Genomic DNA, 13,756 nt, shown 5'->3' with positions numbered 1-13,756 from the left:
ACTATTCATTTTAACCTTAGTCAGTGGAAAAAAAAAAAAAAAACAACCTCTGAAGTGTTTATAATTATTTAGGTCTCTCCCTTTCTCCCCACCCAGATATGTTAACTAATGACCCAAACAATGCGCAGGCAGGTCCTATTTCAAGCAGTAGAACATGCGCACACATCCGAGCCCATTTTCTCTCCTGGCCACTCTGAGCCAAACACTGGAGATTTGAGGCCTATGTTCCACGCTGCCCAGACAGTGCTGGAGACATCCTTCACCTCTATGGCTTTGTGTTTGTGAAAGCACCAAGTTCGAGTGGGAGCTCACCTTTGCCCTTAAGACGAACAAGCACTGGGAAAGTCTCCTCCTTGAGATGTCTTTATGAGCAGGAAAGATGGCAAGTGGAGTCCATCTGCCTCTGCCTGGGGTGGGCCAAGTGTGGAAGGGGCTCAGGCAGGGGCAGGGGTGGACAGAGCAATCTCTCAGGGTGCCATGTAGATGGAAATGCTATTAAAAAAAGAGCTTGGAGGATTTCAGATGTGTAGGTGGAACACACATTATAGTCTCCTTTTTGTTTTGGAAAGAAAAAAAAAGGAGTTTTCATTAGGTTATTTGCAAACAAACAAAGAAGTAATGACAGTCACAGAAGGAAGCCTGTGTTGGTGAAATGGGGTTGAATTGATGGATTCTCCCTTGGTAGGGTCAGAGACACATGCAGAGAGGGGACAAAGTGCCTTTGCTGCTAAAACCAGGAGGCCTGACTTGCTTTTGGGTCATAGCTCCACCTGGAGGGCTCTGGATCTCCCCAGGGAAGACATTCTCACCCAGAAAAGGGCCACTTGTCTGGTCTGCAGTGTCCAAGGAGGCCATCTCCATGTCTAAGGACCCAACTTAGACATGTCTAAGACCCGACTTGTGGGTACTTCGACCTCACAACCAGATTGGAAGTCCCCTGAGGGCAGCAGCAGCTTCCCATAAGACCCCAACAGGAAATGGATGGACTTTGGTGCAAATGCCTCTGGTCTCCCCTTCATCCCCCACCCCCGCCACTCCTCCATCAGGCCAAGGAGCGGCTCTTAATGCCACTTCTTAATGCCACTCTTGGTAATTATGGTTTGGGCTGGCTGTTGTGCTCCTGGGGATCACTTGAAACAGCAACTGCCTGCCCACTTTTAACAAGCCCCCAAAACTGCCCAAAGAGCAGACATGAGGCCAGGAAATCCGGCGAGGGAAGCCTGGCTTCAGATTTCCTATGAGGACAGTGTGCTTCTGGGCGGGGGTGGGGGGGAGTGATTTGCCCCCAGGGCACTCCATGACATTTCCCAGAATGCCCGGGACACTGGTAGAGGAGCACGCGGTCACCTGGGGCCGGGCTTCACCTTCAAGTGCCTGGCGGGGCTGGCCAGTGAGGCTCAGCATCCTCGCAAGCGTGTGAACATTTCCACTGGGACCCACGTGCCCTCCTGTGCCTGCTGAAAGTCACCCCATGTGCTGAGCAGCCGGAAGCAAGCTGATGACGCCAGTACCTGTCGTTCCTCCCGCCCAGGGGACCAGGAATGGAGCAGTGTGCAGGGATGTGTTCCCACCTCTTCTAGGTCATAGATGTCAGCTGAGGGCCCCAGGGATGAAAGCTGTCCCACCTGGCAGGGGCTCCCTGTGGGGAGTGGAGGGCGGGACTGGCAGGGCGAGGGGTCGTCCTCTGCCTTAGGAAGCTGAGTGCTGCTTCAGAATCTTTATACATGTCTGCATCTGCAGGACGGATAAATCCAGGGCGCTGCACTGGGCCCATGAGCGTGTATGCACTACGTGTGCCATCCCCTGCATTATAAGCTCCCCGAGGGCAGGGGAGCCATCGTCCTGGCTTCTCCCTGCATCCCTAGCACCAGGCGGAGAGCCAGACCCTTCGTATTTGCACTGTGTATATGCCTGAAGGCTGCCTCCTCCAACGCATTTCAGACAGGATCTCAGAGCCTAGCACGGCGCTGCAACACCACGTGGGGGGCTGATCTGTGCCTTTTCTAGGTGCAGCTTTGTCCTGAAGGGCTGCCTCAAACCAGCCTGCCCAGGTCTGGGCGGCTCTTGCCCACCAAAGCCTCACGAAAGACCTCTTGCTCGTGTGTTTATCTGAACCCTTCTGGAAGGTGCTGTGTAGCATGCCATCCACTGAGCCGAAGGGGACAAATGGGAGAATGCCTTGGGGACAGCAGGGTGTCACTGCCCACCCCCAGGTCAGTCCAGCCGCTGAGGAGGCCCAGCTAATAGGGTTTCCTGTGTGCGTAGGAGCCTAGAGGCTGTTCCTGCAGGGGCTGGAGCACACAGAGCCACTGAGGACCGAGGTAGACTCGGCAGAACCAGACAGGAAGGAGGGAAGGGAAGGGAGGTGCCGAGGAAGAGCAAGAGGAGGGAGGCCTGTAGACCCTCAGGAGCGAGGGGGTCAGACTCACACTGCTTTGCTTGTTTTCTCAGATGCAGGGACTGAGGCCCCGAGAAGGGGAGGGACCTCCACAGGGTCTTGTGGCCAGAGGAGCAAAGGGACCCACATTTACTGTGTGCCAAGCTTCATGTAAGTGATCACCAATCACAAGGTCCCTACCAAATGGTCCTGTGTCACCATTTTATAGACAGGGAAGCCGAAGATCCGAAAGATTAAGAAAAACGCCCAAGGTCTTGTGGCAGGATGGCACAGGAGGGAGGTAGGCGGTGGAAGATGGTCAGGAGCCACCAAGTGGCACAGCATCTGGACAGCACGCTGCCTCCCCATTCCTTCCACTGGGGGGGGATGGGTCCTGGCACCCAGGAGATGCAGAGCAGCTATTTCACTTAGCCCCCCACCCCACAGACCACTGGGAGACCACCATCCTGCACACCTCCCTCCCCTCCCCCCAGAGCAGGCACAGAACTCATCTCCAGCATGGGTGGACAGAACACAGGCAGGTGCATGGCGGGGTCACTGCAGAACAAAGATAATGTGCTCCCCCACTCTGTCAGTGAGCCCCGAGCCTCAGGAAAGCTGAAGCCCATTCTGGGCCTTCTGCTGATGGCATGACTTCATTTCTTAAGTCCAGAGGGTTTTTTTTTTTTAAGATTTTATTTATTCATTCATGAGAGACAGAGAGAGAGAGAGAGAGAGAGAGAGGCAGAGACACAGGCAGAGGGAGAAGCAGGCTCCCTGCAGGGAGCCGGACACGGGACCGATCCCTAGACTCCAGGATCATGCTCTGGGCCAAAGGCAGGCACTCAACCGCTGAGCCGCCCAGGCGTCCCCAAGAGCTTTGAATACAGGCTATTCACACGCCCATGGAAAAGTCTCAAGTGTCCACTTGGGCCTGATTTCCAGCAACTTCAGGAGGGGAGGGCTGGTCACATGCATGATCAGATCTCCAGGACCAAGCCTTCCTCGTGTCCCTGTAGTCACCTGGAATCATGCCTGGAATCATTCCTGACGGGCCTATGAGTGTCAGGGAGGGGACCATGGCATCACAGGGCCATGGGAGGCCCTGTAAAGGTGGTGGTTGAGAGTGGCCCCTTCGGGGGAACTGGGAACTCTCGGGTTTGTGGGCTGTGGAAGACACGTGTGACTGGGAAACATTTTCTGGTTTCTGCAAAGGCTTCAGCAGGAGCGGCTTCCGAGCCGTTTGTGGCAGGACAGAACAGAAGGCTGCCTAGGAAAACAAAAGCAACAGACCATGGGCCGAGGCCCAGGCCAGGCCCTGCGGGGAGGCTTGGCAGCTTATCTCTTTTCCTGTATTCTTTCAGAGAGGAGGCAGGGGACTAGGAGCGACATTGGAGAGCGAACAGGACCTAGTGAAGGTGGCCGGCAGTGGGGATGGGGCGCTGTACAGGGAGGCAGGCATTTGGTTCAAGGCTTTGCCAGACCCTGGAGGAGAAGCTGCATGACCTGGGGGCCCCCATCGTCCATGGCAGAAGGGCCCTCCTCAGCTCTGGAGGCAGGAGAGGGAGAAGTGTCTTCCTGCAACCTCCCAGTCACCTCTCTCCACCTCCACCAGCTCTGGGACTCCTGCGTGAGATGTGTACAGTGCTCCTGAGGGCTCAGAAGCAGGGCGCTGACCCCCCAGCCCAACGCACCCCCCTCTTCCACATCTTTCACTCCAGTCACAGAGCCCAAGAGCAGTTTCAGAAGGGACCCCCGTCGTCCCCTGGGGCAGCCTACCCCCCCACCCCGGTCCCCCAGGCCTGTTGTCTACTACAAATACCCACACCTTCTGCTTGATTTTGCAGAGCCGGGCCTGACTGGGACCCTTTAGAAGCATGTTCCCGCTGTAGGAAGCGAGGACTCTGTCTTAGCGGCTGTCTGGTGAACTTGCTGGCTCCCTGCGGTCAGATTAGTGAAGCCACAGCGAGGGCACAGCCTCTGCCTCCGGTTTGCGGCCCCCACGCCCCGGCTTCCTCCTGGCAGCCCGCAGTGGTCTCTCAGTTCAGGCTGAAACACCACACCGGGCAGGCATGATCAGCAACGGGCAGGAGCCGGGCCTCAGCGGCAGCTCCCCCTCCACAACTGGCAGCCCCTCCACTCATCATAGCCTTTCTTGTGAGTTCCTGAGAAAAATGTAGCCTAAGTGTTAATAAATAATGTATAAGCATCTCAGCGATGGAAACACTCGTTCTGTGGAGTGTTTTCATCTCTGAGGGAGGACCTCCCTGGGCTTCTTCTTCCCTCCCTCCTTCTTCCCTTCCTGAAGCTGGGGCCTTCTGCAGGGGTGTCAGGCTCTCCTGGGGGCAGGGTGTATGCGTGTGTGGGTGCGTGCGTGCACACGTGATGACATGGGTACAAATGCTGGGGGCAAAAAGCTGAGGTGCCGTCTCTGATGCCAACCCTGCCCCAGGTCTCTTTGGTCCCAGAGGCTTGAGGAATGAAGACTAGGGTTTATAGGCTCTTTTGAGGGTGGGGCGCTGGACCAGAGTCTGGACCCATCCCTGGGCCTACCCATCCCATCCAGCCCTACCTCCTGCCAGGGGCATAGCCAGCACTTGGGCCCAGCCTGCAGGAAGCTGCTGGCCTCTGGATCTGACCGTGGGAAGGCCCTGGTCACCTGAGTGGCCCCCAGGCTGAATGATGAGCATCAGGAGAGAGTCAGATGGTGGATAGGCAGAGTCACAGGAAAAAGGGAAAATATTCTAGTAAGAATATTTAAGAATAATAAGTAAGAATAGGCTGTTGTGGTTTTAGCTCCCTGGAGGAGGTGTGTGGAGATCATGGAAAGTGACAACATGTATGTTTTTTATTTTTGCATCCTTTGGGTAAATACCTAGCAGTGCAATTGCTGGGGCATAGGGTAGTTCTATTTTTAACTTTTTGAAGAACTGCCACACTGTTTTCCGGAGTGGCTGCACCAGTTTGCATTCCCACCAGCAGTGCAGGAAGGTTCCCCTTTCTTCACATCCTTGCCAACACCTGTTGTGTCCTGTGTTGTTAATTTTAGCCACTCTGACAGGTGTGAGGTAGTATTTCACTGTGGTTTTGATGTGTATTTCCCTGATGGTGAGTGATGTTGAGCATCTCTTTTCATGTGTCTGGCCATATGGATATCTTCCTTGAAAAATGTCTATTCATGTCTTCTACCCATTTCTTAACTGGATTATTTATTTTTTGGGGGGGTGTTGTTTTAGTAAGTTCTTTGTAATTTTGGATACTAACCCTTTATCAGATATGTCATTTGCAAATACCTTCTCCCATTCCGTAGATTGCCTTCTAGTTTTGTTGATTGTTTCCTTTGCTGTGCAGAAGCTTTTTATCTTGATAAATTCCCAATAGTTCATTTTTGCTTTTGTTTCCATTCCCTTTGGGGACGTGTCTAGTAAGTAATTGCTGAGGCCGAGGTCAAAGAGGCTGCTGCCCGTGTTCTTCTCTAGGATTTTGATGGTTTCCTATCTCACATATAGGTCTTTCATCCATTTTGAGTTTATTTTTGAGTATAATGTAAGAAAGTGGTCCCCTGATATTTCTAGCAGCAATGTCCATGATAGCCAAACTATGGAGAGAGCCCAAATTTCCATCATCCATGACAAATGGATAAAAAAGATGCATTACACACACACACACACACACACACACACACACACACACACACACACCAGAATACTACTCAGCCATCAAAAAGAATGAAATCTTGCCATTTGCAACGATGTGGAGGGAGCCAGAGGGTATCATGCTAAGCAAAATAAGTCAGAGAAAGACAAATGCCATATAACTTCACTCATATGTGGAGTTTAAGAAACAAAAGAGTCGACCATTCAGGAGAGGGAAAACAAGAGAGAGAGAAGGAAACAAGCCATAAGAGGCTCTCAACAATAGAGAACAGACCGAGCGCTGATGAAGGCAAGTGGGTGGGGGAGAGGCTAGAAGGGTGATGGAGATCCAGGAGGGCACTTGTTGTGATGAGTACCGGGTGTTGTATGTAAGTGATGAACCACTGAATTCTACTCTTAAAATCTGTTATTGCACTGTGTCTTAACTACCTACAACTTAAATTAAAAAAAAAAAAAGAAAAGAAAAGAAAAGAAAAGAAAAGAAAAGAAAAGAAAAGAAGAGATAGTGATCACAGCTCAGGGAATGGCTCAGAGGCCCTTGAGCCAGATCTGGGTGCAGATCTTAACTGAGAACCCTCCAGCTGAAACACAGCAGAGAGCCCAGGTAGGGGTTGGGCGGGGGGTACAGGAGGCAAATGTCAGGGCCAAGGACAAGCCCAGGCCTGGGCCCCTGCTCTGGGAGCATAGCTCTGAGAGCACTGGAACAGCCTCAATCAGGGGTTGGAAACCTACTCTGAGCCAGGCCCTGGACCTGGAAGGCTCTGTCCTCATGTGTCCTGTAGGCCACCTGAGCTTTGGCATCTGAATGTGGATTCTTCCCAGAAGTTTTCTTGAATCATCCTGTCAGGGATACTTGTGAGCAGGGGCTGGCCCTTGGGGCCTAGGGTAAGGTGATGAGCACTCCTCTTGGGTGGCAATTTAAGGGGCACCCAGACACTCAGCCATCAAGACAAATGCTATTTTAATGTAACCTTTGAAAAAAAAAATTAATTCAAAAATCCATGATGAACCAAATATCAAACTTTTAAATAAAGACAGGATTGGCATCACTGACTTCCTCTTTTGCTTTAAGGCTCTGATATGGCTTGGCAAGGCCCTGGAGCTGGAGGCAGCAGCTCTATCCTGAGCAGTGGTTTACTACCCCAAGTGCTAGCCACCTAGTCCCGTTCTGGTGGCCACACGGCTTTGCTCCATGGGTTAACCAGGAGATCAAAGAGCAACCAACGATTGCTGAGGTGCCCTGGCATATGTGCCACAGGAAGTGAAGAATATGGCAGGTGCCAATGGCCATGCGTCACACTCTACCTTTTCCATCATGAGCTCCCATTTATTGAGCACTTACTAGGTGCCACATCAAGCTGAGTGTTTCACGGGAGTTAGGGCTTTTGTTCTTCTCCACAATCCCCTGAGACAGGTACTATTACCATCTCCCCAGCGCAGGTGAGGAGAGGTTATGTCACTCCCCGGGGAGGGGAGGGGGAGGGCAGGGCTGAGGTTCATGCCCAGAACTTGGGTGTGGGGAAGGAAGGCCCTGTTCCTGCCTCGGGTGAGATGAACAATGGAATTTTCTGAGGCAAGACTTCGCCTTGTGAAGGTGCCGTCCTGGGAGGAGGAGCTGGGCTCACTCAGAGTGGAATTTTGACCACCAAAGTGGGACCAGGTGCCAGCACTGCCACAACGAAAGTCCACCTGCATAATCCCAAGCATGGATGAGGGGACAGGAGGGGTGGAGGGGGGAGGCTAGAGCCTAGGTTGGCATGACATGGGAAGCTCATCAGCTGCTATGGGACAGTTGAGTGACAGAGATCATCCTGAGGCCAGGTCTCAGATGGCCCAAACAGGCCCCATTCTGTCTCAGAAATCTCCAGCTCACTTGTGCCAGCGGAGACTCAAAAGGGAGACCCTGCCTTTTCTTCCACGGAGCAGGAGCCTCAGTGTTAGACAAAGAGCGGAGAGGCTCAGACAGTTCTTGCAGTGTGGGACACGGGCCTCAGTTTCCATGTCTGTGCTAAACTGAAATAATAAAGCAGGGCTGTGTGGCTTATACTGGCTTCTCAAATATTCATGAATGTTGCAAGCCAACGGACATCAAATTGATATCTTGAAACCAGCTATGGTGGTTTGTACCATGGAAATCGGTAAATGCTACTCATCAGGCCTTTGGTTTTTCTAGACTGGTTGTTAAAACATTTCCCAGCATGCCACGATGTCACAGGACAGAATCTTTGCACCTACCAGCTCCCGGCCATGTCTCAGGCGGCCACAGCAGTGGACGGGCAGCTGTGTGTCTCTTCCACAAAGAGGCAGTTAGCACCCCAACAGCGGTTAAGTTCCGACCTCATTTCTGGAGCTGAACGCTCAATCTGTCTCTGGTAGCAGGACCATCTTTGATCTAATTAAGCTCGACTTGGGCTGAAGTTGTGAGCCTCACTCTCTGACCAGACACCAGGGCTGTGGCTGAGCTGTGCTCTGGGCACCTGGAGGGCTGGCTGAAGCACTGTGCCTCCCTAAGGGCTCCCCTGGAAGGGGTGTCCTGCAAGGAGACCTGGCCTGGCTGTCAGGAGGCAGCATTCATGCCCAGCTCTTCCTGTGACTCAGGGACCCAGGGAAGTCATCTGGCTCCATGTGACAGCTTTCCTATGTAAACAGGGGGTTGGGCCAGCTAATTTTCGAGGTCCCTTCAGGCTCTGCTGCCAATGGAGTTGAAAGTCACCAAATCAAGCAAGGCTAGGGCTGGGCCTGGGCCTGGCTCATCCTGTGTCACTTCCCCAGCCACCCTGCCACCAAAGGCACCTGCTCCCAGGAAGCAGAGAGCAGCGGTGTGTCAGGGAGCATCATGGTGGCTGTCAGCACAGTGATGCCTGTCAGGAGGGCTGGCAGAGACGGGCCTCCTTCCCCTCTCCCCTGGGGCAGTGGAGCTGACTGCTTGACACCCAGGAGAGAGGGGTGTGATGGAGGCAGGGGTGACACATGGCAGGCCGCAGCTGCCTGACATGTGCCCATGCGGGCTGGCAGTTTCAGTGAGAGGTCAGGAGTGCAGGAGGGCACTGGCCAGGAGAAGGTGGGGCCGTGGGGGTGGCCTCGAGCTCAAGGGGCAGGTGGGTGAGAGCGTGGGGCAGAGTTCCTAAATCCTAGCTTATGTGAGACAACAGAGAGAGCTAGTCGGGTCTGGGTAGCCCTGGGGACTTTTTTGGAGTTAGCTGGGCCAGGCACATCCCATGGTGAGCCTGGACCCAGCCCCGGCCAAGGTCTTTGGCTGTGAATGCCAGAAGCTGGAGGCTTAGCCAAAGCAGAGCAGGAGACTCTTGTGATGGTCAGGGCGGGAAGGACCCAGAGCTGGGGCTCTGTGAGGCCCAGGTGGGAGTAGGCAGCTCTGTTGGGGTCTGGGTGGCTATACTGATCCGGGTTCTAATCCTGTTTCCAAAGTGGCCTGGAGCTGTGGCTAATGAATACATACTTGGGGCTCAGTTTCCTCACCTACAAAATGGTGCAGTGCTGTTGTAAACACTCAAAGAGGTTTTAAAGTGTTTTGCATCAGGTCTGACACAGGCAAGTGCTCAGAGAGTCGTGCTATCATTATTACGATTGTCACACTGTTAGAAACCCAGGGCTAACACTGACAGAGGTGCAGTCCCGAGGGGGAAGGACTGGCTGTCCCCAGTGTCACCATCCAAGTGACTGAGTGTGGTGGCTCCTTGTTACTAACATGGGGCTGTTACTAACAGGTTCCATCTCCTGTTTCTAAGTAATAAGGCCCTCTCAGGCTGCCCGAGGCCAGTGGGGGCTCCATGCCCATGGGTGCCCGAGGAAGACCCCAGGTGCTGGTGAGCACATTTATGGTGCAGATCACCCCACTTGTGTCCCGTCCCCATCCTCAGATCTTAACCAGATCAGGGATCTGGGCTGGGGCCTTCGCATAGGAGCCTCCTGAACCCTCCTCCCTCCAGCAGAGAAGCAGGAGCAGAGAGAGAGAGAGAGAGAGAGAGAGCAAGCCAAGAGACCCATAGGACCTCATGTCTTTGCAACTGACAGCATTTTTCTGAGAACTTTGTCTCCAAATTAAGCAATCTTTTAGCAATTCAGGATCAACAAAACTTTCTGCTCTGGATTTCCTTCTCAATCCTCCAGGATAACGTTACAAATTCTCAAGCCTCATGTCTCCAGAATCCCCTTTCCTGGATGTGCCACAGACTCCGACATCTCTCAATATTATGACCAGTTTAACTAGGTCTCTGAAGAGCAAACCTTCCCCCTCTCTGGGAGGAGGGTGGAGGCAGGCTGAAAGGGAGGACGGGGTGGGCTGTTGATGAGCTGGTCCACTCTGCTGTCTTTACCCAAATCTGATACCTGTTCTTATTGGGCATAGCTGGGCCAGGTGCTTCCTCAGGAAGCCTGCCTTCTGGTTGAGGATAAATGCACTTCACACACACCCACCAGATACAGACCCATGGGCCAGGCACAGTTCTAGACACTGCAGAGGTAGCAGCAAACACAGCATGATGCCCCTGCTCTTAAGAGCTCACTTCTGAAGGCTGGGGATAGGGGCGGGGGAGAGACAAGAATGAACCAGCACGGTGGTGGTGTAACAACCCGCATGAATCGCAGGAGATTTTGCTGAGTGAAGGAAACCTCACCCTAAGAGGATGAGGACATGCTGTAGGATTCCATTTATATGAAGTTCTAGAACAGGAAATACGAATCCAGGGTGGATATTCAGAGCTGTGGTGGCTTCTAGCACATGGCGTGGGAGCCAGCTGGGAAGGGACATGGGAGGGGAATCTCTGGGGTAATGGAAACCTTCTAAATCTTGCTGTCGGCTTGGGTTATGTTGATCACAACTTGTCAGCTAGTACATTGACATCTGTGCCTCTAATTGTTTCATTGTGTGCCAATTTTACCACCGAGCAAAAGCAGAAGTGCACATACCTTGAGCTGGGGTTAATGATAATGATACCCACACTGACGTACATGGGGGAGGTGTACTGCTGTCTGAAACTCAGTTTAAAGTGCATGAAAAATAAATAAGATGGATGGAAGGACTTATAACTGGTGAAACAACATAAGAAAATGTTAACAGTAGAATCTGGGTGCTTAGTTACAGGATGCTTGTAAAATTCCTTCAACTTTTCTGTATATCTCAATATTTCATTGAGTTCATGATGGGAACAGAGTGATTTTCCAGAGAGCGAGGGAAAGTTAGATGGGATATCAGGAGGACTCTGCTGAAGAGTTGAGGGTTGGACAGACACCCAAATCTTAGTGTCAACCATGGAAGCCCAGTTTGGCCTCCAGGCAGCAGGAAGAGTAGGTGCAAAGGTCGTGAGACCAGAACGTTTGGCTCAAGTGAGGGGCAGGAAGAAGTCAGCATGGCTGGAGAGTGCTAAGGAGAGGAAGGACAGGGTTGGGCTAAGGGTTACCTCCATGGCCTGGTAAGGGTTTGACTGTTACTTTAGCTACTATTCAGACTTTGGGGCACCCGGGTGGCGCAGTGGTTGAGCGTCTACCTTTGGCTCAGGTGGTGATCCTGGGGTCCTGGGATCGAATTCTGCATTGGGTTTCCCACAGGGAGCCTGCCTATCCCTCTGCCCATGTCTCTGCTTCTCTCTGTGTCTCTCATGAATAAATAAATAAAACATTTTTTTAAAAAAAAGATTGCTTAAGTGCTATGTAGATTTATTGAACTTGTTGAAAGCATGAGCCTTGGTATGATTTGGGATGAGAGTGACCCACTCTGGATCCTTTGTGGAGAATGGACCACATGTTCAGGGGAGAGTCACGTTGGTACAGGAGAAAGCTGTGGCTTTAACTTGGTAGCAGCAGAAGAGAGGGAGATGGGAATACAGTTGAGATACATTTCTGCTGGGGAAGAGGACAGTGGCAAAAGATGGGGACCAAGAATGGCTGGCTCAGGTCCCGGGTGGCAGTGCTGTGGTGGCTGCAGTGGGAAGGTGAGCACACGGAACAGATCAGATTCTGCTTTGGCTGAGGGAAGCCCGAGATGCTGATTCTGCACTTGGGTGGGATGCTGAGTGGGTGGCTAGATGTGATAGCCTGGTGTTTAGTGTGGAGGTCAGGGTGCAGGTGTCAGTGCGGGAATCGTCAGCATAGAGCTGGAGAGTGAAGCCATGAGGGTGAGTGAGATGACTCAGGGAGACAGTATAGACAGAGAAGAGAAGGCTCAGGAAGCCCAGGGATGTGCCAACATCTAGGGGTGGAAGAGAAGGAGAGGAGTCAGCAAAAACAGGCAGAGGGGCGACAGCCAGGTAGTGTCCCTGCTGCAGGAGAAGAGAATATTCCAGAAGGAGAGAATGGCTGACTTGGCAATTGCTGTCTGGAGGTCAGGAAAGGGGATACAGTGACATGACCTTTGGATTTCACAGATTGGTGGGCATGGGTGAGCCTGAGCTGGCCTTGGTGTGGCCTGTGGTATGGAGAGAAGGGAGCAAGGAGGGAAGGAGAGCCTGAGGCATAGGATGGGAGAGAGCAGGAATGGGGCGCATAATCTGAGGACTCCTGCTGGAAAGGGGAGCATTTTATTAAGCAGGGAATGTGCCAGTGGTTGATGGGGATAGGGAGAAGCAAGAGGGCAGAGTTGCAGGAAAAGCAAAGAAAGACACAGGTAAGACCGCTAAGGACGAGGACCATGTGAGGCCACCAGGTTCTAGAGACTTCTGCAAGGGCTGCTCTGCTGGGCTATGCCTCTTGCTTTGGACCCAGTGAAGCCTGTGTTAGGCAAGAGAAGGCAGTCACATGGCTGTCATCTCCCGCTAACCAGGTGGCCAGGAAGGTATGGTTCCCCGTCACCCAGGAGGACTCTGGTGTGTCTGGAACAGGAGAGGGGAAAGTCCTCAGGATGTCCTGCCAGGTTTGGGAGTGGTGGTGGGGATGGTAAGAAGTCTCCTTTGAGCTTCCCGGAACCCTTTACAGAGAGGAGAGCAAGAGAACTGAGAGGGGAGGAGTGAGGAGTAGTGACACCTGTGTTCACCTGTGCACACCTTTGCACATCTGTGGGTCTGGAGTGTGTGGTGTCTTGCATGGGAATAGCTGCATCCTGAGGACCACTGGACCATTATGGTGGTAAAAGCAGTGACGATGCCATGTCACAGCCTAGAGTCTATCATCTGCCCTGGCAGGTCAGCTCCACCAGCTGGGGGGACACCTGGGGGCCTGACGGTCACCAGGGAGCTTGTCACCGAAGGCTCACAGTTACCATTTCAGTCTATCAAGTTACATCCAAATTTCACTCTTGGCCCTTTGAGTTCTTTCAGAGGCAAAATAGAAAGTGTTTCCTTTAGGCAAACTTTTGTCTTTCGCTTGGAAACCACCCTTTCCCCTTTGCTCCAAAGGAGATTAGGATATTGAGGACAGAATGTCAGTTGAAGATTACATGAAAAGGATAATTAAACAAAAGCCCCACATTATACGACATCTAGAAGGGAAATTAAGCGGCTTTTGCCTCCTTCCCGTCTTTGAAGGATGCTCTGTAGAAGGGGAGCAGGGATTGTTGGACTCGATAAATACAGATAGTAACCAAACTGTACGGCCCATTGTTCTCCCTTTCCATTAAAAGCAATTGCTTAGCCAAGCTGACAATACACACCGCGGAGGCATAACCCCCTCTGCAGACGGAAGGATTAAGAGCCTGACAAGTCCTGGATAATAAGACTAATTAATAATTTCCATCTCCAAGGAGCGATACCTCCTTCTTGCTCTGTCTTCCAGT

General features: G+C 52.3%; 1 protein-coding gene across 1 annotated transcript in view; it reads right to left on the bottom strand.

The window, feature by feature from the left end:
* The window catches only part of CAMTA1 (calmodulin binding transcription activator 1), an 849,138-nt gene that overhangs the window by 221,703 nt on the left and 613,679 nt on the right, over positions 1–13,756 (bottom strand).

The sequence above is a fragment of the Canis lupus genome, chromosome 5 (genome assembly GCF_003254725.2).
Source record: "Canis lupus dingo isolate Sandy chromosome 5, ASM325472v2, whole genome shotgun sequence".
NCBI lineage: Eukaryota > Metazoa > Chordata > Mammalia > Carnivora > Canidae > Canis > Canis lupus.
The sequence above is the reverse complement of the archived record's forward strand: the minus strand, read 5'-3'. Positions and strand labels throughout refer to the sequence as shown.